This window comes from Acinonyx jubatus, chromosome F2 (assembly GCF_027475565.1).
Source record: "Acinonyx jubatus isolate Ajub_Pintada_27869175 chromosome F2, VMU_Ajub_asm_v1.0, whole genome shotgun sequence".
Classification (NCBI taxonomy): domain Eukaryota; kingdom Metazoa; phylum Chordata; class Mammalia; order Carnivora; family Felidae; genus Acinonyx; species Acinonyx jubatus.
In genome coordinates this window covers 8,685,498-8,707,572 of record NC_069394.1, presented here as the reverse complement: position 1 = coordinate 8,707,572, position 22,075 = coordinate 8,685,498, and the positions used below count along the sequence as shown (strand labels likewise).

Below are 22,075 nucleotides of genomic sequence, written 5' to 3'. Positions count from 1 at the left end.
ATCACATGGTTGTTACTCTCTATTCGTTTACTGGTCAGGACAATTTCTCTGGCAGATGTCAGAGGAGAGGACCCCTTTCCTCAAGTTCCCACAAAGGTGCAGTCCGGCCCAGGGCAACGCTGCCTCCTGGCCTCACGGGACGCGGTCTGCGAACACAGGGCAGAGAACGGCATCTGGCACACAGGCAGGCCGTCCACACGCCGTGCTGGATAAACGCATGGAAAGAATCCCTCTCCCTGATGTGACGCGGGAATGCGAGCTGCACGAAGGCAGGGACACTCTCTGCCTCTTTCACTGATGTAGTCTGGCCCCTACACAGTTTCTGGCCCACGGTAGGCACTCGGTAAATAACTTGTTAAATGCTCGTGGAATGAAACAAACGAACTGCTTATGTAGAGTCGTTCTTTCTCTCCTCCCATTTTACAAGTGTACCATAGAAACTCAGAGCCGGGATACGGGTGTATTTCTTGAAGACACCTGCTGTGTGCTGGGGGCTTCCGCATTCACTGTAGCCTCTCATCTTCCCTACCCTAGCTCTCACCATCCCAACCCCTGTGGGGTGGATTTTGTGCTGGAAAGAGAAGGGACTCTCAGTCAGATCCAACCATTTCTGTGCTGTACTGGGAGTAGTAGATTAATAAGGCTCAGCAGAATGTTTGGCACGTAGTAGGCATTCAATAAATGTTACTACGTTTTCCCGCCCCACCCCAAGATAGCTGGAGGAATTCTCTCCATTCCAGCCATGGCTCCGCTGTTGGCCCTGGGCTTCAGAAGTGAATGAAGAGAGAAGATACCAAGAACCGAGTTGAGGAAGGGGAAGGGAAAAGGAAACCCCACCCAGGCTGTGTGGCAAGGCCAGAGGTGTCTCAGCCGCTCTGGTGAGCATTTGGGGAAAAGGCGGTTGCCTTCATCCTCATCAACTGGGGGATGCATCAGGCCTCAGCCCAGAGCCCCAAAGCTGCAGCCAGGGGTCACAGGTGGCTTTGGGGAAGCCGTGTCCCAGGACAAGGCGGAGCCGCCTGGAGCTCTGGGCCTGGAGGAAACGCTGGGCACCCAGGGCCCAGAGCTGAATGGGCCCTTTCTCTTTCTGTAACAAACACAGGCCTTGTTCGTAGGTTGGTGTGTTTGTTTCCCCGGGTGGTTTCTGTTCTCCTTCCCTCCCCCCCCCCCCCCCCGGGGCTCAGCCTCGGGCAGGCGCCTCCAAGAGCTCTGGCTTCGAGAATTTCTACAGCATTGCTCATACCCTTTCTGCTTGGAGAGCACCCAGGGGGGTCCAAGAGGAAGCGAGAGGTCTTCACCCTTTGCAAATTTATTTGGGAAGACAAAACCTGTCCAAGGAGCAAGGACTGTTTTGGGGGGAATCTCTCACGGAGGCCCGGGTACCGTCCTGGGGGTTTGGCATGGATTCCCAGGCTAGCATGCCAGAAGGACACAATTAGCCACACGACAGACTATGTCACCACCCTGCTTAAAACCCTTCAGGGCTCCGTTTTATTTGCTCGAAAGAGGAGATCGAGGCTCAGTGCTCAGTGCCTTTGTAGCTACGGTGGCTGAATTTGAACCCAGACCCATCTCCCTCTTTCTGCCCCCAGCCTCGGGTTGGGTCCCAGACTCAGTTTCTGCGCCATCCGGTTCAGTCCCCAGCTCCCCAACTCCTTTATTCACTCCCACTTAGACACAGGCACAAACTCACCCCAGCTCTCCGGGACTTGCTTCTTTCCTCCGTAAAGCTGAGGTTACCGCACCGATACCTACCTCAGCGTGTGCGGTCAAGACGAAATGATTTCCTTCTGGGGAAGCACTTAGGCCACGCTTGGGCAATAGATTCCAGCTGTCCATGGTCCCTCATCCTCAGAGGAAAGCCTCTGGGAGCCGCTCTTGTTATTTCCACTTTACAGATGGGGCCGACCCACTAGGTCGCCGGCCGGAAGGTACCCTTCTGCTAGAAATTAAAGTCAGTGTAGGAATTAGCTCCTTTTTGCAGGTGCACCCCACTGGGGCCCAGCCTGGATGGAGATTACGCAAGGAGGTGGGGGTGAAAGCCACTTCCTGACACCCAGATGTGCAGAGGACCAGAAGGCAGAGGAATGCTGGGCAGGGGGCGTTTCCAAGGAAGAGCGAATATACACGCTTGGCTTGTGGACCTTGAAGACGTTTGCCGGAGCCCCGATGTCAGCACCTGTCGCTGAGCGTAACTTAGACGCCACAGATCATGCTGAAGGTGAGTGTGTTGATAGGGGCAGCAGCAGAGACTAGAAAGTTCCCCCACATCTCTCTTGAGTCTCCTTCCCACGTTTCTACACAGGGCCAGCCTCACCGACTCCTACCGGCTTTTTCCCCAGCCTCCCGTCCCTCCTCTGCTGGGCTGTGCAAAGCAAAAGGCCTCCAGATAAAGGCAGATCTGCCAAGGTCAAGGCCCCTCCTGTCCTTGACCGTACCCACGTCCTGGGCGCTCACCCAGACCCAGAAAGAAACACGGTGGCAGGGTTGCTCCAGGCATTCTCTAAATGTGATGATCTCCCTCTGGGCGAGAGGAGGCACCCAAGAAGAGAAGAACCACATGACAGGGACTAGACAGGTCAGCATAAAGCACCCCAAGGACAATCCTGGGACCTCCACTTGTGTCCTGGGGGTTCTTGGTGAGTCACTGAGCCTTGGTGACCTCGATGTCCTCTTTCAGGAAAAGAGGGCCCTGGGATCCCAGCCTCATGTTGCCGTGTTTCCCCCTAGACCACAAATGGCTCAGAGCTGAGACTGTGCCTCCATCACCTGTGCGCCCCCAGGGCCCGGGCCATCTAGGTCCCCGCATCTCAGAGCTGGCATCTACTGACGTGGCAGAGAACACAGTGTGGCCAAGCACTCTGTGCGGATCTCCTGTTTTATGCTCCCTGGCGTCGTCACCTCCGCTTTGCCCGTGAGGAAGTTGAGGCTTGCGGAGTGCAGTCAGCTTGCTGTAGCCACGGGGTGAGGTGGACGGACTCTAGAACCTGCCGGCTCACCCGCCAGGCTGCAGCGGGGCCAGGTAGGCTGAGCGACGGCGCCTAGCACTGACTGGGACACTCAGCTAGGCTGTTGAGAGAGTGAATATGCAAGGAAGCTAACCTAACGGCTGGTCCAGGAGGGGCTCACTCGGTCCAACTGCTTGAGAGAAAGTCAGGCCGAACCCAATGTGCCGAGATACGCAATAAAAGCAGCATCAAGCTCAAGGGTCCTGGATTAGCCCCGGAGGCACAGCGAATCCAGTCCAATAACGTCTCCCCCGCTGAGAAATTGGCTGTTCGCCTCACTTACCGGGGTTCTGTCTGATCCTGGGGTCCCGCTGTCGGTGCAGCTGGGAGGTGAAGGTCGAAACCTGGCCGCGTTCACCGGTTTCCGACGGGTTGTTCTCCAGTTACGCGTTGGTTCGTTCAGGTTCCGTCTTGGGGGTTCCCCTCGGGGCGCGGGCCCGAGCACGGGTCTGGGAACCCTTTGGGCACAGCCGGACGGGTTGCCCTGCCCCTGGTGAGCTCTGACCCCAGAAGCAGCCACATTTTCTGGAGGTGGCTGTTGCCTGGAGGGAGGAGTAAGGACACCTTCTCCCACCCGTGGAGGACGTACAGTCTACAGGGGGAGAAAAAAATGAACCGACTGTCACCATCTCACAGACCAGGAGACAGAGCCAGGGCAGCGATTGGCCGGAGTTCCCACAGCAGGTGAGGAAAGAAACTCAGACTCCACCCCAGCAAGGGAAGGGAAGGGAAGACTCCCTTCCACACCCCCAAGCAAGCGCGTGATGCACTTTAGCAGAAGTGCCCGCCATGTGCCAATATTCAACAGGCTCTCGTTGGAAGTTCCAACTCGTTCTCGAGGCTTCAAGAGGGCAGGACGAGTCCCATATTGGAGTTTTTAGGGGACACGCCAAGACCCCAGATGGAAAAGACTCTGCGTTGAGGGTGTTCCTATTTCCCTGAGGAACACTTACATTTCAGGGACAAAACTATATCTCTGGTAAGATAGAGAGACCAAGGGTCCAGCCTCATTGTGGTGCAGGACGGAGGAAGGCAGTATCTTCGTTTTATGTTTGTTTCTGTCCGGTCTAGAATCGAAAGTACTTCAAGACAGCATCTTGGCTGGAACGGTATTATTCTGGTACGTTCCCCTCCATGATTCCCTCATAAAGTCACATGGATGAAAATCTGAGAGGAACCCAGTGTTTGTGTAAAGACTGATCTTGTCCTTGTCCCTCTGACGTAATGAGACTTATATTAGGAAACGGGGGGTGGGGAATGAAAACGTATTCTTTATTTTTCACCTCCTTGTCTTTGTTTGAATGTTTGCGTGAAAATCGGCAAGAGAAACAAAAAGGAAGGAGAAATGAAAAAATTCCTATTGCCGGGAAATGAATACATCCGAGAGGGAAATACAGGTTGGTGCCCTCCTAAGCCTGCCCATTAGATAACATCCATCAGAGATCAGACAGTTCAACATTCCGTGTTCACTGTCCAGTACTCGTCCTAATGATAGGGTAGGGCATCCCGTCCCTTCCAGATCCGGGGTTCTAGAATCACACACGAGTTGTGTTTGGGTTTTTGGTGGTTTCCCCTCCTTCCTGAGAAGGGTCTTAGAGATTGCGGCACAGAATTTAAAATCACACACACCCGGATTCCAATCCTGACTCTGCTCCTCGGTGACAACGAGACTTTTGGAAATTTGTGTCATCCTTCTGCATCGTGGACTCTCCCTTTTGAAAGGAGAAGGGGTAGTCACTCTCCTCCTCGGGGTCACCGTGACGATGAAATGAGTTGACACATGAAATGCCTGATTGGCTCATGGTGTGTGCTAAGAAAAGTTAGTTCCTTCCTTCTCTTTTAAAAACCTTTCCTGGGGGGCTTGGGTGGCTCAGTCCGCTGAGCGGCTCAGGTCATGATCTCACGGTTCGTGGGTTCGAGCCCCGCGTGAGGCTCTGTGCGGACAGCTCGGAGCCTGGAGCCTGCTTCCGATTCTGTGTCTCTCTCTCTCTCTCTCTGCCCCTCCCCCTCTCATGCCTTGTCTCTGTCTTCCAAAAAATAATAAATGTAAAAAAAAATGTTAACCTTTCCTAATTGGATTTTTTAAATTATAAAGCAATGCATTCTCATTGCATTTAGCCAGATAACATGGAAGTCTATTTTTTTTTTAATGTTAATCGTCTCGTGGCAATGACCGTTACTTGGTTACCCAATATCTATTCTCCATAGCCTTCTTAGAGTTTTCTAACGTTATTGAGCCTGCCTGATATCATAAAATGTAATATGTTGCAATATAATACCATGCAATTATTGCAGCCAGCTGAAAGACTACATTTCCCAGCCTCCTTTGCAATTAGGTACGGTTGACAAGACTTCTGAGATCGCGCCTGCGGACGAGGCACAAATAGCTTCCCCCATGTTCCTACCTGGACGAGGCTGCCCGAGCACCAACCACCGTCTCTGACCACAAGTGGCCCTGAGGAGAGGCCATTAGTCAAGGATAGTGACGCAGAAAGACGGATGCCCGAGTTGATGACTATCTAGCTATCGCCACGTTGGTTCTGGACCACCTACTTCTCAACTTCCTTTTGTGAGAGAAAACTAAAGCTCCTATTGACTTAAGCCCCTGTTTCCGTGGTGGTGGTGGTTTGAGTTTTCCGTTGAATGGTCCTGGATCTAGTTGTAACTGATAAGCCTTCCTCCTCTTCTAGTCTCACCTCTGGACACGACTGGTATTAACCAATCGCATCTGCTCATGAGATTTTTTTTACACTCATGGCAAAGATGCAGTAAGCCACACGTAGTAATTGCTTATCGATATATATATGCATATATAGACATATATATACACGTGTGTGTGTATATATACATATATATACATATATACATATACATACACACACACACACACACACACGTGTGTGTGTGTGTGTGTGTGTGTGTGTGTGTGTGTATCAAGGTCAAATTCCCAGGCCAAGGCACACATATCTCTAGCATCAGCTTTCTACTACTAGGCTGTTAAGTTGCACTAATGGATATACTGTAATTTATTTACCAATAAGTAACTCCCACTGATATAATGACAAGGTTTCCACTTGCTTTTCAAATAATATAAACCCTGCTGTAAAAGACATCTGGTACAAATACCCTTACCATTACTCTTGTATTTTTTATTTTTTAGTGTCTATTTATTTGTAGAGAAAGAGAGAGAAAAGCTGAGCATGGGGCAGGGGAAGAGAGAGAGGGAGAGAGAGAATCCCAAGCAGGCTTCCTGCTGTTAGCACAGAGCCTGATGCGGGGCTTGACCCATGAACCCTGGGATCACGACCTGAGCTGAAACCAAGAGTCGGACACATAACTGACTGAGGCACCCAGGTGCCCCTACAGCCCCACACTTGTATTTTTTAGCAAATGCTGCCACAGTGGGATGACTAGGTCCTGTTCTTTGTCACCCTTCCATACTTCTTCCTTTTATAGATGAAACAAGAGAGACCCCGAAAGCTAATGTGCCAGAGATAAGAGAGATGACGATGCCTCCAGAATCCTCCCAATTTTAATCCAAACCCCACGCTCTGATCTATCCAGTGGTTGCTGGAAGCAAATATTTGTTGAAAGAATATCCAAATAATCTTTGTAAAGATAATTCTTCTCCGGTCTCTGCTTGAACGTATCTGGTGGCAGGAACTCACTACTTTTCTTTTCATCTTTAGAGAATGTCTACAACTAGAATGTTCTTTCTTACATTGTGTTGTAATCTGAGGCCATGAAGAAAAAAATTTGTTTGATGTTTGTTTATTGGAGAGAAAAAGAGAGAGACATATATAGAGAGAAAGGGAATGAGCATGGGGTGGGGCAGAGAGAGAAGGGGGACAGAGAATCTGAAGTGGGCTCTGTGATGACAACAGAGACGCCCATGTGGGGCTCGAACTCAAGAGCCGTGAGATCATGACCCGAGCCGAAGTGGAACACTTAACCGACTGAGCCACCCAGGCGACCCCCCTCCCCGCCAAACAAATTTTCAATGACACTTTTAATCATGACCTCTGGTAATCATGACTATGAAACTACTACTCAGTGGTCTCAGTTCTGACACCTGGGGTCCTGGAGAGCTGGTCCAGTTTCTCAAAGGACAGGTGGGACCCACCAAGGCAGGCACAGGAAAGGCATTCAGCGCTATCCCCCTGGGGTCTTGGCACTCAGATATTTCTTCTGTATGGAGAATATACGAGCTGTCAGGCAAGGAACATGGCTGTGAGGATACAAAGAACAGTCACCGTTCCTGACCTGAGGATGGTCCCATCCCCTGACAAACCCAGCTTTGGGGGACCTGAAGCCCCCCGGTGATGGCCAAGGGGCACAGTTCAGAATGCTTGGACTCAGAAGAGAAGCACGTGTGGGTGGGGTTGAGGACTCACTTGGGAGAGATTATTGGAAATAACGTTGGCTGAGTAAGTGGGCAGCGGTCTTCACCCAAAGGAAGAAATCATTTCTTCTATAAATGTTGATTTGTTTTTCCTGGAGAGGTTTCTTACTCACAAGCACTCGCACCCTCATGACAGTCCTCCCCCTCTCATCTTTCTCTCACATAGAGACAATATATAGAAAAACAGGCTGAAAAAACACAATCTCCAGAAGCTTCCTCTCTCCTGATGTTCCAACGAACCTGGCTTGACTTGGTCATCGCCCAATGGGATCACAGAAAGTAAACGCCACTCTTGTAAAACACTGGGTCTTTCAGAGCAAAATAAAAGTTAATATTCATGGTCAAAATCTGTAGAAATTAAAGGTGAGGCAATAAAAAGGTCAGGCCGCCTTCTGGAGTAGAAACATGGGGTCTGAAGCCAACAGGCCTTGTGTTGGAATCCTGTCTGTCACTCATGCTGGGGGACCTGACCATGTCACTTCTCTGAGTTTCATTGCCTGGTGGAGAAGGAGGATAGAAAGTACATAAGTCTCCAAGAGAGTAAATACGATAAAGCCACCTCCATAAAGTGCTCGGCCCACTGGCAGTGATCAGTGCCTGTGGCTCTCTCTCTCTCTGCTTGTATTTTCACTTGGCACAACATGGGCACGCACGCTGGGCGTACCCGCCCTGTTCTCTCCGGGTGGCTGAGAACGTGCAATAATCTTCAGAAGGTAAGATGTGAAGAAAATGGATCAGAAAAGGCACAAGACCAGGCACAGGGGTCCAACACTTCCCTTGAACCTTTGTTCAAATCCAGTGATGCATGGTTGCCCTGTGAAGTGACCAAGCCACTGGGTGTGGTCACAAGTTCAGTTCTTCTGCCCAACTGTTGGGCTGACCACGCTTGCTATAAGCCAAGGGATAGCAGGACAAATGCAATCGATGAAGAGGAAAGGCGTCAAAACTTGCCCTGTTCTGCCTCTCACCACCTGTGTGGCTTGAGCCAAGTCAGTTAACCTCTCTGAGCATCAGGTTCCTACTGTGCAGAATGGGGCCTCCAAATCCCTCCATACCTCCAGAAGGAATTCTCGTGCTATCCAACGTGGACGGGAAATGCTTCGTGAACTTTCTGGGTGGTGAGGATGCAAGTGTTTCTTGGGGAGCAGCTCTGCAGGCAGGGGGGATACCCAGTCCAAGGACCCACCGGGAACTTGAGGTTTTCAGCTGCGCTTCAGGTGGGGAGAAGGATGTTGACGGCCATGTAGGTGACATCACTTGGGGGCTGGACTGCCCCCGTTCCACTCCAGCTCACATCAGGCTCTCCCCTTGCCTCCCAAGGTCTTGGTCTCACTTTGAACCAGAGTCCCGAGGCCAGGAGCCCGGCCTGTCACATGGCCTATCAATGATTAGCAGCCTGACCCCTGCTTTGGTGGGCAGGAGAGCTCAGGGTTCCCAGGTGTCTGCCCACTGGGGCAAGTGAGGGTGACCGAGGACCTCCTCAGATAATCAGCTGAAGTCTGCCATACGCAACATCCCCCCCACCCCCAAGCGGGACAGCAGCCCAGTCCTTTACCATCAAGACTTTTAGTGAATCCCCACCATTGTGCCAACTGTTGACTGGGAGACATTTTTTTTTTTTTTGGCCTTATAATAACAAGACTCTATTGAATACTCAATGTCAGGTGCTTATATGTATTATTTGTCTCCTTTTCTCCTGGTGCAGACTTTTAAATTCCGTGACCCTTCCAAATAAATTTGTGCCTGATTAGCAATGCCCATGGGTATTTAAGCTGATAGTACATTTTGTGTGAGACAAGACTTAGTGTGCCCGCAATGCCAAGGACACACGTGGTTTTGGGTTCCCCCTTATGCTCTAAGTCTAAGAAACTGTAGACAGCAGAACATAGTGGTTGCACATTGTATTACTCTGGCTGCTGTAACAGCGAGCCTTAAAATAATAATGACTTAAAACAAAAATTTAAATTTAATGATCAGGGGCGCCTGGTGGTTCAGTCGGTTCAGCGTCTGACTCTTGGCTTCAGCTCAGGTCATGATCTCACTGTTCGTGGGTTTGAGCCCCGTGTCGGGCTCTGCATGGACGGTGAGGAGCCTGCTTTGGATTCTCTCTCTCTCTCTCTCTCTCTCTCTCTCTATCTCTCTCTCTCTCTGTCTCTCTCTCTGTCTCTCTCAAAATAAATATATAAACTTAAAAAAATAAATTTAATGATCATTGCCATATAAAGATCCCCTGAGGAGGTGGTCCAGGATTTGCATAGCAACTCCACAGTTATCAGAACTCAGACTTCTTCCATCTCATTGCCCTGCAATTCTCCTTGTGAAACTTATATCTCATGTTCCAAAAAGGCTGCTTCAGTTCCATCGATCACATTCTCATTGCATCTCATGAACTGGGAAAAGAAGTTACATATAGTACTTCCTCTCATATCTTACTGACTCGAGTTTGGTCACATGGCCTTAACCTCAAAGGACTCCAGGAAATGCATGTTTTAGCTGGGCGTTCTTGTGCCCAGGTGAAAAGTCTGTCACTCCAAAAGAAGAGAAGAATGGACATGGGAGGACAACTTGTATCTGTCACAGCGGTGAGAACTTGGACTTGAAAACCTGTCAACTTGACCTTAAACCCCAGCCCAATCACTTCCCAGCTATGTGGCCTAAGGAAAGGGTATTAGTTATCGATTGCCATGTAACAAATTATCCAAAAACTTATCCACTGCAAACAACAAACATTTATTATTTTGTGACTCCTGTGAATCAGGAATTTGACAGGGTGGGGGTGAATGGCGGGGAGGGCAGCCTAGCTGGGTGATTCTGGCTCAAGGTCTCTTCCAGGAGGTGCGGTCAACTCAACGGCTGGAGCTGTGGTCACCAGGAGCTTTGACTGGGGCTTCCAAAATGGCTCGCTCCCATGGCTGTGGGGTGGGGGGTGGAGGGGGGTGCTCTGTTCCTTGCCACATGCTTTTCTCCCGAGGGCTGCTTGACGGTCCTCATGACATGGCAGCTGGCCTTCCCCAGAATGAGTGACCCGAACAGTCAGCAAAGAGGAGGCCACGGTGCCTTTTGGGATCCACTCTTGGAAGTCTAGCACCATCGTTTCTGTCACATTCTATCCACTGGATTCACCAAGTGCAGCCCACGAGCACACGGAGGACGATGCGGCTCCACCTTCAAAGGAAGAAGGATAAAAGAATGTATGGGCATATTTTAAATTACAAGGCAATTTCTCCATTTATAAAACAATTTATTAATTTATAAAATAATAGTAACACTCGACTCCTAGGGCTGCAGAGGGGTTTAAAAGAAACAATGACTTCCCCTCTTCTCCTGGGTAGACATGACCTTGCTCTACCCGGGGACCATCAGTGGTCTGTTTGATAAAGATGCCCCTGAAGCACCTACTCCATAAATCTCATCAGAAGACTATGCTCCTCAGGGCACCTGGGCGGTTCAGTCGGTTTAGCATCTGACTCTTGATTTCAGCCCAGGTCATGATCTCACGGTTTATGAGATCGAGCCCCACACTGGGCTCCAAGTCCTGATATCGAGGAGCCTGCTTGAGATTCTCTCTCTCCTTCTCTCTCTGCCCCTTCCTTGCTCATGCTGCTCTCTTTCTCAAAATAAATAAACTTAAAAGAAAAAAGAAGAGTGTGCTCTTAAAGATTGCTCACAATTGTGAATGTGTGCACTTAAGACCAATGCCGCCAATGGTGATGATGAGCATTTCTGTCCTCCAGCTAAAGTAGCACAGGTATAGAATAGAGCAGGAGCATAGACACAGTTTGGAGCTCGTTCCACCTGCCAACTGGGAAGTTATATAATTGAGACGTGGCTGAAGGGGGTGGGGGACTTGAGTTCTTTCACATTTGGCACATCGACTGGGAATGGTTTATATTTCTACGCTGCAGATCTTCAAAAATCACACAGTTCACATTCACACAGAATGTGGGTAGTGTTGTGGGTGTTTATGGATTTGTTTCTGTCACTAGATGAGTTCCCTGAGGACAGAGAATGGGGGCCTCAAAAAGGCAACCCACTTCTGGAATCCTCAGTTTTCTTCATCTGTACAATGTGGGTGATAACACCCACTCACAGAAAGTCTGTCCTGAAGGTCAGCGGGGGCTCTGTGGAGAGAAAGCCCAGGTGGCCCAACATGCTAGAAGTCAAGGGTGAAGGGCAGAACTGAGGGGCAGAGGGAATGGAGAAACTCTTCAGAGAGGGAGTCAGAAACCGGGGGCCAGCTTCAGTAGGTCATGGGTGTGAGCCAAGCCAGGTAGTTCAAAGGACTCTCTAGAAACAGGGGCCGGAAATGGACACTCCGTTGGCTTGAGCTGGAGGCCATTCACCCCCCAGCTGATGGCAGGACACAGAGCTGGGCTTTCGGGTCCTATCGCGGCCAAGAAGCCAGAGACCAGTGGCAACCATGAAACTTGCCTGTGCTTTCCTGAGTTTTGGGTCGAGGTGCTGGCTCTGTCTTGGGCATCTCCTTCTGGAATGTTCTGCGGATGCTGCTGCAAACCCGGCATGTCTCAAATGGGCCTCCTCAGCCTCACCTCCGCACAAAACTGTCCACAGGGCTGGCTTTGTCCCATGTTATCTTCTGGGACCAGTTGCTGAGACCAGTTGGTCTTCCCCCCTCCCCCATGCCTCCCTGCTTCCTATCCAACCAGACGTCACATCCTGTCCCATCTTTCTGTGCCTTGTCTCCTGAATTGGTCCACTTTTCCTTTCTCTGGCTGCCTTGCCGGATCTGGTATCTCCTGCTCCATCCGCCAAAGGGCCTTCCTAACGGCAGCTTGGAGCACACCAATTCACCCGTTGCAAGGCCTTCTGTGGCTTTCTCTGGCACACCGTTGAAAAGACTTGGCCAGTCAGAAGGAAAAGGACTTCTCGATTTATATTCCACATCGTGGGTTGCTCTAGACTCACACCATTTTGAACTCTACAGGCCAGCTTTCTGGGGCTCTCCTCCCACACCCCCATTCAACACCACGTCCTGACAAAAGTCCAGTTGGGATTTGCCTTCTCCCCAGGAACCTTCCACAAACCCACGCTCCGAATTCATCTTCCCTTCCCAGGTCTTAGTAGCCCTTTGAACTTTTCTAATATACTTTACTACCCGTCTCCTGATAAAGGGTTATTCACATATCGATTTGTTTCCACCTGACTGTAGATCAAGGACTTTAGCTTATTTAATTACATAAACAGTATAGGTGTCAAGGCCAATACTCAAAATATGGAGCCCTTCACAGGAATGTTCTGGCTGAAGAGAAGCTGTAGCCGCTGAATTAATCATAGCAAGAACATAATAGGCTCCTAATAAATATTAAGAAATAATTTATGGGCGACTCAATAGCAAAAAAAGCCCAAATGGGTGCCTGGGTGCTTCAGTCGGTCAAGCGTCTGACTCTTGATTTCAGCTCAGGGCATGATCTCACGGTTCATGAGGTCAAGCCCCTTGTCAGGCTTCTTGCGGAACGTGGAACCTGCTTGGGATTCTCTCTCTCATTCTGTCTCTGCCCCTCCCGAATGTGCATGCTCTCTCTCTCTCTCTCTCTCTTCCTGAAAACAAATAAGTAAACTTTTAAAAATCCCCTTAAAAAATGGGTAGGGGATCTGAATAGGCATTTTTCCAAGGAAGATATACAGATGGCCAACACGTACATGAAAAATAGGCTCAATGTCACTCATCATCAGGGAAATGCAAATCAAAATCGCGATGAGTTATCCTCTCAGTCCAGTCAGAATGGGGATGTTAGAATGCTAATATTAGAATTGACCCCAAAACTCACAGATACAGAGAGCAGGTTGGTGGTTGCCTGAGGTGAGGTGGCTCTCTGCTCTTCCCCGTTGGACAGACAGCCGCATCTCCTGGTGCAGTGCCAGCCGCGTCCCCGAGACACAATGGTGAAGGTCGGAGTCAACGGATTTGGCCTATCGGGCGCCTGGTCACGAGGGCTGCTTTCAACTCTGGCAAAGTGGACATTGTCGCCGTGAATGACCCTTTCATCGACCTTAACGACATGGCCTACATGTCCCAGTCTGATTCCACCCATGGCAAATTCCATGGCACAGTCAAGGCTGAGAACGGGAAACTTGTCATCAACGGAAAGCCCATCACCATCTTCCAGGAGCGAGATCCCGCCAACATCAAATGGGGTGATGCTGGTGCTGAGTATGTTGTGGAGTCCACTGGGGTCTTCACCACCATGGAGAAGGCTGGGGCTCACTTGAAGGGTGGGTAAAATGGGTGATGGTGGTCAAAAGCTACAAGTTTAGGGGAAAAAAAAGAAAGAATTTATGAACTGGATTAAATTCCTAACTTTGTCCAGGGTTGTCACAAATGCATTTATCTATTTAGCTTCCTCTATGTCTCCTTCTAGCAAGTTCCCTTGAGTCCCTCCCTCCTAGGAAAAGCAGATCTTCTGTACACAATTCCTTCATTTGTTCAGGAAATTTCTAAGAGCATCTACTAGGGGCCCGGCACCATGCTGAACGCCGGGGGGGGGGGGGGGGGGGGACGTGAGTGCACAGAGAGGGCAATGTCTCTGCTTTCCAGAAACCTGGAGCCAGACCTGAGATGCTAAGAACAACAAGAAAAGAAAAACAGTCACAAAATTCATCGTGACCCAAAGGACAAGATTCCGGAGGGCGGTGGTGCAGATTTCGATGAAGCCGGCTGGGCAGGTACCTCAGCCAAAATCTAAGGGGGACAAGGACTCATCCCTGGAGAGTCAGGGGGTAGCATTTCAGGGGGGGGGAGATGGTAATCGAAGGTCTTCAGGTCAGAAGGCGCTGATCTGCTTGGAAGAAGTAGGAGAAGGCCCTGGAGCTGGGGAGAAGCCGAAGAGGAACAGGAGAGGCAGTGATCCCGGCTGCTGCAGGGCTGGAAGCCACTGGAAACCAAGCTTTCTTGACATCTTTTTGAATAGGCCCTCGCCGCCGTGTGTACGATCTTTCTCATTCCTAGGCTTCCACAGAAGCCACCGACAGCTGTCATTTCTTCTGATCTGGGCCCGGATCTCATGCTGAAGCTGCCCCAGCCTCTTGAAAAGAGCCCAGGAACTCCAAGGAGACAGTCAGGTTGGCCTTCTGTTGCCGGTGACACTAGGCTCCCAGCACTCACCTGGCTCCAGGGAGTCTGGGGCTGGCAGACGTCCCTGTCTCTCCTTTCTTCACACGAGGAGGGAAGTCCAATGCCTTTCCACCCTGCAGGGTCTGCCTCCCAGGCTGCAGTGTCCTGGGTTCCTCTCAGAGTGAGGCTGGATTCTAGTGAGGCCCCGAGTAAGAGCCGGCCAGGGCTCCTCCACACACAGCCTGTTTCCAGAAAGCTCTTTCCCCACTCCTGTTTGTTCTGGATGGCCTGCCCCTCAGGCCTGTGGCCTCCACCCATGTCTTCCTCTGGTCTAACCCCGAATGTCCTCCCGAGCTCTCAGAGCCTCGCTTCTCTGGTGCGTGACTGTCCCTCGGGCCCATATGAGTTCTTCCTCACTAGGTTCCACAGGACTTCGGACCGGCAGGAATGGGAAGACACACTGGAGGCTGACGGCACCCCAGGAGCTGCTATGCTCCTACAGCTATCACCTTATCGAAATTTGGGGTCTCGTTAGCCCCAGCTCTCAGATAGGGAAACTGAGGCTAAGAGAGGTGGAGTGGCCTGCTTTGGGCCAGGCGGACAGAGCATACACCGACTCCGAGGGTGGGCCCCCCACAAGGCTTCCCCGTGCTGCCTGAGTATCAAGTCCTTATACGTTCAGCTGGTACTTCCGGTGATGGTTTAGCTCTTCATATGCCCTGGGCACCTATGGCGGGCCAGGCCCTGTCCCCATCCCTCGGGACACGGGGATGCCCAGGGCATGATCACAGCCTCTATGCAGAGGCCGTGGACCAGAATGGGTCAGAGCTGATGCTTTGGTGGATGCGCTGATGCAGGGTCCAGCCATTGTCATTCCACATTGGGCTGTGTGGTTGAGCGAGTAATGAACGTTTCCATTCCTCGGTGTCAAATTCACAGCCGGGGCGGTAACGGCACCCGCTTCCCCTGACTGGTAGGGTCTTAGCAGGACTAACTGAGAGACAATTAACACGGAGCCCCCCGGCGTCCCTGCCTTGGAGGCCAGAGAGTGACCCCCAAACTCCGACCTCTTTCTGTCCTTCCTCACTGCCGCGGTGTCCGAAAAAGCCACACCAAACAGACGGTCTACGTGAGATCCAGCGTCTCTGTCACATAACACACACTTTCGGCTTCAACCAAAAGTCCCTCATGCCAAGCACCAGGAAGAACCAAGAAGCTCTCAAACCGATTGAAAGACGATCAGTGGATTCCAAAACCATGAACACAGAAGTTTTAGAATTATGCAAAGAAACTTGGGGCTGAAACGTTAGGGCTGAAATCTTAAATAAATATACTTCAGCGAGCAACTATGAAGACACATGAAACAAATGAAGAAAATAGAAAGCCTCAGCAAAGAAACAGAAAATCTCAGGGAAAAAAAACGAAAAACAAAAAACAACCAACCAAAACCCGAGAAGATATAAAAGAAGAACCCGATGAAACTTGTGGAACTGAAAATACACTAAGTGAAATAAAAAGCCCAGTGATGGGCTCAGAAGCAGAATTGAAACATAATCCTAATCTCAGGTGGAGACCTCCCTGCCTCCTGCAGGGCACCAAAGGCTCATGAAACCTGGGGGCTGGGATGACCATTTCTGTACCCCGAGGGCTCACCCCTGGTTCTGGCTAATTGGAGGGGCTTGCTTAAATGATGGCGGTGTCTGATTTTGGCTGTGAGCCCTTGAGGAGCACAGGGAATTCACCCCACCCCCACCCCTAACCCCGGTCTCTTGTCTATGTTTCCTGTACTCAAGGGCAGCATGGTCCCATCTCCCTGGGATGGAACCATGGTTTCCAGTTCAATCCAGCTGTCCCAAGACACAATTCGGAATCTTGTTGTCCCTCAGTGGTCTCTCTTTTCTGGGAGATGCAGCCTGCAGGGAACAGCTTAGAAAATTCCAGCCTGCACATTGGTAGAGGCATTGAAGCATGTCAAATCTAGCCCCTCATTTTTTATCTAGGAAAACTAAGACACAGGGAGAAAGAAGTTTCCCAAGGAGCCACTCTTGTGAGTTGCAGAGGTAGAACGTAAAATGTCTCTACCAACTCACAAGAGGCTTTACATTGACACAAAATTTTTAACGTTTATTCATTTTTGAGAGACGGAGCGCAAGCAGGGGTGGGGCAGAGACAGAGGGAGGCACAGAATCCGAAGCAGACTCCGGGCTCCAAGCTGTCGGCATGGAGCCCGATGCGGGGCTCAAACTCACGAACCGTGAGATCGTGACCTGAGCCGAAGTCGGATGCTTAACTGACGGAGCCACCCAGGCACCCCGAGGCTTTATGTTTTAAGTCAGGATTCCTAGTTCCTGGAAGCCCAGCCTGGGCTTTGGTAGAGAAAGCAAGAGAGGGAAAGAATCTGCTCTGCTCTCCGTCTTTCATTCAACGAGTATTTAACAAAGCACCCTATTGTCATTAGGGTTGATAGCAGTCTGCTGTTGCTGTGTAACAAACTGCCCCCAAACTGGTGGGTTGGAACAGCAAGCATTCATTATTTCTCACAAGCCACTGGGGCAGGGGGAAGCAGTGATCATCTGGTCAAGGGTCAGCTGAAGTTGGCTGGGCTTTCTGGCAGATTCGCCGGGGGCTGGCTGATATTACAAGACCTCCCTCCTATGTCCACCAGTTGGCTTGCTGGTGTATGACTGGGCCACAGGTCTCGTTTTCCAGAAGGCCGACCCAGGTTCTAAGAGAACGGGTGGGATGGCGCAAGGCCTCTGAGCCTAGGTTGTAGATGCCGCGGCATCACCTCCTCCACATTGTGTTTGTCATAGCGAGTCATGGCCAACCAAGACTCCAGGAGGCAGAAATGGATTCCACCATTTCTTGAAGGTAGAGCTACAGAATCTCTGTGTACAGGGTCATGAATGCAGAAGACCTGGACAACTATGACCGTTTTGGCTGTTGACCTTGGGGCTCTTCCGAAATGTTTTGCTTCTGTTTCCTTCTGACTCTTCAGGGCTGGGTGAGCTGCTTTGGTCAATGAAACGGAGGGAAGTAGGTCACTTCTGGGTAAAAACTTTAAACTCCGGTGTGTGATTCCCCATAGTTCCTTCTTTCTGCTATGGAAAGCAGAAAGTCAAGGTGGGTGGTCCTACTGGCCTGAACCCCTGAGGGTTGCTTTAAGTCCTTACGTACAGTCTGGGGATATGTGTCGCTGCGGCATAACCGAATTTATCCTGACTGACGCAGGCCTCTTCGACATGCCAGAAACTACACACTGCGCCTGAGCAGGTGGATAAGAAAGAATAATCCACGCCCTGGGGGAACGCACGGCCTATATGAGGGCAAGACACCGTAAACAGGTGAACTCACAAACGAGCGCATACAGATGCTCATGTGGTCAGGACATGAGGGAAAACGAGGGAACAGGAAATGATGAGGTTGGGAAGAGAGGAGCCGACGCAGACTGCGTGGCTGAAGGGACGTTTCACCCGGAAGGAAACACTTCAGCCAAGACTCGGAGAGTGAAGAAGGGCAGCGAGGGGGCGAACGCCGGGCATGTCCAGCGAGGGTCAGCACGTGAGAGCGTCGGGGAGCCCGGTGGCCTGAGGATAAGAGGGGCAGGAGGCCAGACCCTCAGGGCCCCGGAGCTGGTGGGGAGGGGCTGGGGCTTTTTTGGAGGCACCCGGGAGCCCCCCGGGTGTGGGGGAGGGTGGGGCTGAGCTCTTTGGGAAGCTCCCGAGCTCCCCATAAGCTGGAGGGTAGGGGAGGCCAGTCACCAGCCCCTGTCTCTTGGGCATAAGCCCTGGAGACCCCGGAGCTCAGGCCAGGCCTCTCAGCTGCCTCCACAAAAGGGAAATGTGACTTCCCGCCAGTGTTTTCGACGGCATAACCAACGGGCCTCTCTCTCCTCCTACGTGGCAAGGCCCTGGGCCAGGTGGGGGCGGTCGTCAGGCACCTCCCTGAGCCCCTGGCCCGGCGCTAGGGCTGGGGGGAGGGGGCCAGGCCCGGCCAGGACACCCGCACAGCTGCTCCGTTCACAGCTGCCACGTCGGCTGGAGGGACACGGGTGTCCTTGGAAGAGACCCCAGGCCGGGCTGGTCCAGATCTTGGGAGGCATGGCGGTGTCCTCCCCAGACCGCTGTGCACGAGGCGGCGTCGTGCCCACGAAGATGAAGCAGGGCCAGCGAGGCTCGGTGCCGGCGGTGGGGCCGTGCTGGCCCGTCGTTCCCTGCAGCCATCCGGGCTGTGTCTCTGCCCCTGGGACAGCTGCCGATTGGTGACGGTGGCCTGGCCCTTGGCTTTAGGGAGAGGGGAGAGTGCTTTGTCTTCTGGGTGGTGGGTGGATGGGGCAGGGGGAGGCGGGAGAGGCACGGGGGGGCCAAAGCTGGGCCCCCCCCTCCGTAGGCCTTTCTCCTCAGCTCTGCACACGCACCTGCACATCCCGCCTGTCACCCATATGCACACTACAGACGCATACCACACTCACACCGGGTCACACACTCTCTCTCTCTTTCTCTCCCTGTCTTTCCCCCCTCACCCCCCCCCCCACTCTCCTCCTCTTTGACCTCAGGGCTGCAGCAGAAGAAGTGAGAACAGTCAGGGAGCCTGCAAAGCTGGCTGGCGGGAGGGAGACGGAAGTTTGTCACATATGGTCTCCTTTAGCCTCCAAGGCATTGGATTGCCTGTTTCTGGAAACATCACCGATACGGGGTCTGTCCTCGTTTCCCGGGGCTGCTCTCCCACATGTGTGTTCTGTCATAGTGGTGGAGGCCCCAGGAGTGACGCGGAGCCCTGGCAGGTGGGCTCCTTCCGGTCACCCCCGCCATTCCTTGGCTTGTAGGCCCATCACGCCCGCGTGAGTCCTGTCTTCACACGCTTCTGCCCTGTGTCCCTCTGCCTCTCCAACCTCCCTCTCCTCCCACGGACATCCGTCATTAGATTTAGGGTTCCATCCCTCATCTAGAAATCCTTAATTACGCCTACAAAGACCCGCCGCTGAACAGGGTCACGTTCACAGCTTCCTGGTGGATAGATCTCTTGGGGGTGGGCGACACCATTTAACCCGCCACGGGGTCCCTGGGCTTCCCCGACTCCTCAAGGGAGTCTTTGAACGTGGGCAGTGTGACTCCGGCTTCCCTCTCTGACTGCCCGCCCTCTCCTCTGACAGGAGCAGAACGAGCTGGTCCCCCCTTCACGGGGCCCCAGGAGACACCAAGCAGAAGGGACAGATGGCCCTCAGGGGACTCGGCAGGGATGACAGTGTTCTCTTGTGGCTTCTCCCCGTGGGTGAGGGGATCCTCCAACTGGAGAAAAGAGGGGTCTTAGTTGCAGCTGCCGCAAGCCCCCCGGGAACAGAAGAGGAAACTGAGGGCTGAACACAGTTAGGTCGGGTCAGGCAGGAAGTCTCGCTGGCCAGGCTGAGAGCCTGGCCAGGGGCTCGGGTTCTGGATCTTTGTATCTCGGAGGAGAGGTCCCTAAAGTGAGAAAGGCTTTGCCTGCTTGGAGGTCGGTGCGGCCAAGGTCCCGTGGGCACGGAGGGAGGCTGCAGGCAGGCAGGAGAAGGGTGTCCACGGGGGAAAACCTCTGTCCCCGGCAGGACAGGAGGAGCCCCTATTTCCTGCCTGCCCTGTGATCTGCCCCTGGGCTGGCCCTGCCCCCCCTCCTGGATCAGAGCCTGTGGTGGGTGGAGACGCCAGGAACTTCTTCATGCAGAGGCACACAGGGTGGTGGGGACGGTCAGGGCTGTCCCCTTCAGAGGAACAACCTTCTTTGGGCCAGTGTCACCTGCAGAAAACCCCTGAACCCCCTCCCGTCCCTCTTGTCCCACAGACGAGGCAGCTGGAGCCAGAGAAGGGGCTGGGATGGCCTGAAGTCACATTACCTGGAGAGGCCTGCAGGTGCCCAGGGCTGCTTGAGCCAGCGCGCGGCCTCTATCTGGAAGCTTCCCGGCCTCAAAGTTCTCCTTTACCAGATGAGTCAGCTGGCGCTGCCCACCGAGCTTTTCTTTGTTGGTCTGGGAACAAAACAATAACACAACGTGTCATGGAGCCTCTCGTTTGGCTCACGAGCTGAGGTCTCCCGGGACAGAGTTTGCTGGGCCCCTCGGAGCTGCCAGGTCTGTGCGTGAAGTTGGCACCTCAGGTCACCGGCGGCCAGAGAATAGGAGAGACGCGTTCACCGTCTGGGTCTGGGGAGGAATGAGGGCGTCTCCCTCCAGCCCCTGGGGAGTAGTCCTTGGCTCATGACCTTTGATTCCAAAGCGACTTCTCTTCCAAGAGCCGCTCCAGCAGGCTGGTCATGGGTGCTCTGTGGTCTGGCAGGATTTCCTTTGTACCACACAGAGCACCCTCTTCCCTGCTGTGTGACCTCGGGCAGGCTGCCTGACCTCTCTCTGCTCTGCGTCTCCTGCATGCTCGGCTCAAGGGAAGGCAGGGGAGTGAAGCCCTCTATTTCCACTCTGACGGCAGGGCCGGCCTTTCCCAGAGGTACAGACAGGAACTGAGCCGGCCGGAGTGGCTGTTTTAAAAGAACGCTCTGGCCGAGAGGGTGTGTCTGTACAATTTGGTTCTCTGCCCCACGGGCTCTGGGAAAAGTTCCAGGCCTGCTCGAGTTTATCAGATTCCTTTCTTTACTCACCCAACCTTGAATTCCATGGAAAACAAAATAGAGAAGAAAAAAACAAAGCAGCCTACCACTGGATTCCATCATTTCCTGGATTTTAAAGTCTTTTGGAGCTGGGTTTCTGCACTCGGCCCACTACCACAGGGATGCTCTTGGGCACGACGTTTCAGTCTCTCAGAGCCTCCGTTTCCTCGCTTCCTGTGTGTAAAACGGGTGTAGTAACGAAGCTTCTGCAGCGCGTTCAAGGACCACAGCCGATCCCGGACAACAGTCCTTGGCAGGGTGCCCACGATCGCGGCAGGACAGAGGGGGCCGGTGTCGCTCTGGGCGGCCCTTCGTCGCCCTCAGATTCACACCCCAACCAAGATGTCCCAGCTCCTAATCCCAGCACCTGCCGATACGTTGTGTTACATGGTAACAGGGACGCTGCAGGTGTGATTAAGTTAAGGATCTTGAAACGGGCTGATGTAATCACAAGAGTCCTTTCGAGAAGGAGGCCGGGGATCAGTCCGGTAGAAGGAGGCGAGGGGACTGTGGAAACGGAGAAGGAAAAGGCGGTGAGACGTGGGGCCAGGAGCCAAGGAATGTGGGCGGCCCAGGGAAAGCTGGAAGAGGCAGGGATCAGATTTTTCCCCTGGAAGCTCCAGAAGAAACACGACTCTGCTGACACCTTGATTTTAGACTTCTGGCCTGCAGAACCCTAAGACACGAACCGCGTGTTGCCTTAAGGCACCGACTGTGTGGCTGCAGTAGATAGAGGCCACAGGAAACTGAGAGAAGCCCAGAGAAGACTCAGTCCGTGCTGAGTCCCCCGGGCTCCCTGCCTCCTGCCCTCGCCCTGACTCTGCTCCTCCAGCCTTCTCGTGTGTTCTGTGAGCTTCCTGATCTCCCATGCTGCCCACGCTCTCGGCAATGAGCCTGGCTCTCCCAGGCTCCCCAGCGGGACGTGCCTTCTGCCTCGTGGGGTGGGGTTGACTCCACGGTGGA

At 52.6% G+C, this 22,075-nt stretch overlaps 1 long non-coding RNA gene and 1 pseudogene across 2 annotated transcripts; one reads left to right on the top strand and one right to left on the bottom strand.

Annotated features, from left to right (window-relative positions):
* Nucleotides 1-10,744: 10,744 nt before the first annotated feature.
* Nucleotides 10,745-13,678, top strand: LOC113600556 (glyceraldehyde-3-phosphate dehydrogenase-like; annotated as a pseudogene).
* A 2,901-nt stretch (nucleotides 13,679-16,579) lies between these two features.
* On the bottom strand, nucleotides 16,580-21,152 carry LOC128312803 (uncharacterized). 2 transcript variants are annotated; one of them, XR_008292561.1, is made up of 2 exons: nucleotides 20,349-21,152; nucleotides 16,580-18,765 (listed from the first exon to the last, which is right to left on the bottom strand). It is a non-coding gene; the product is annotated as an uncharacterized LOC128312803 (long non-coding RNA). The 2 variants fall into 2 exon arrangements; XR_008292560.1 differs by having other exon boundaries at nucleotides 16,580-18,069.
* Between the last annotated feature and the right edge of the window lie 923 nt (nucleotides 21,153-22,075).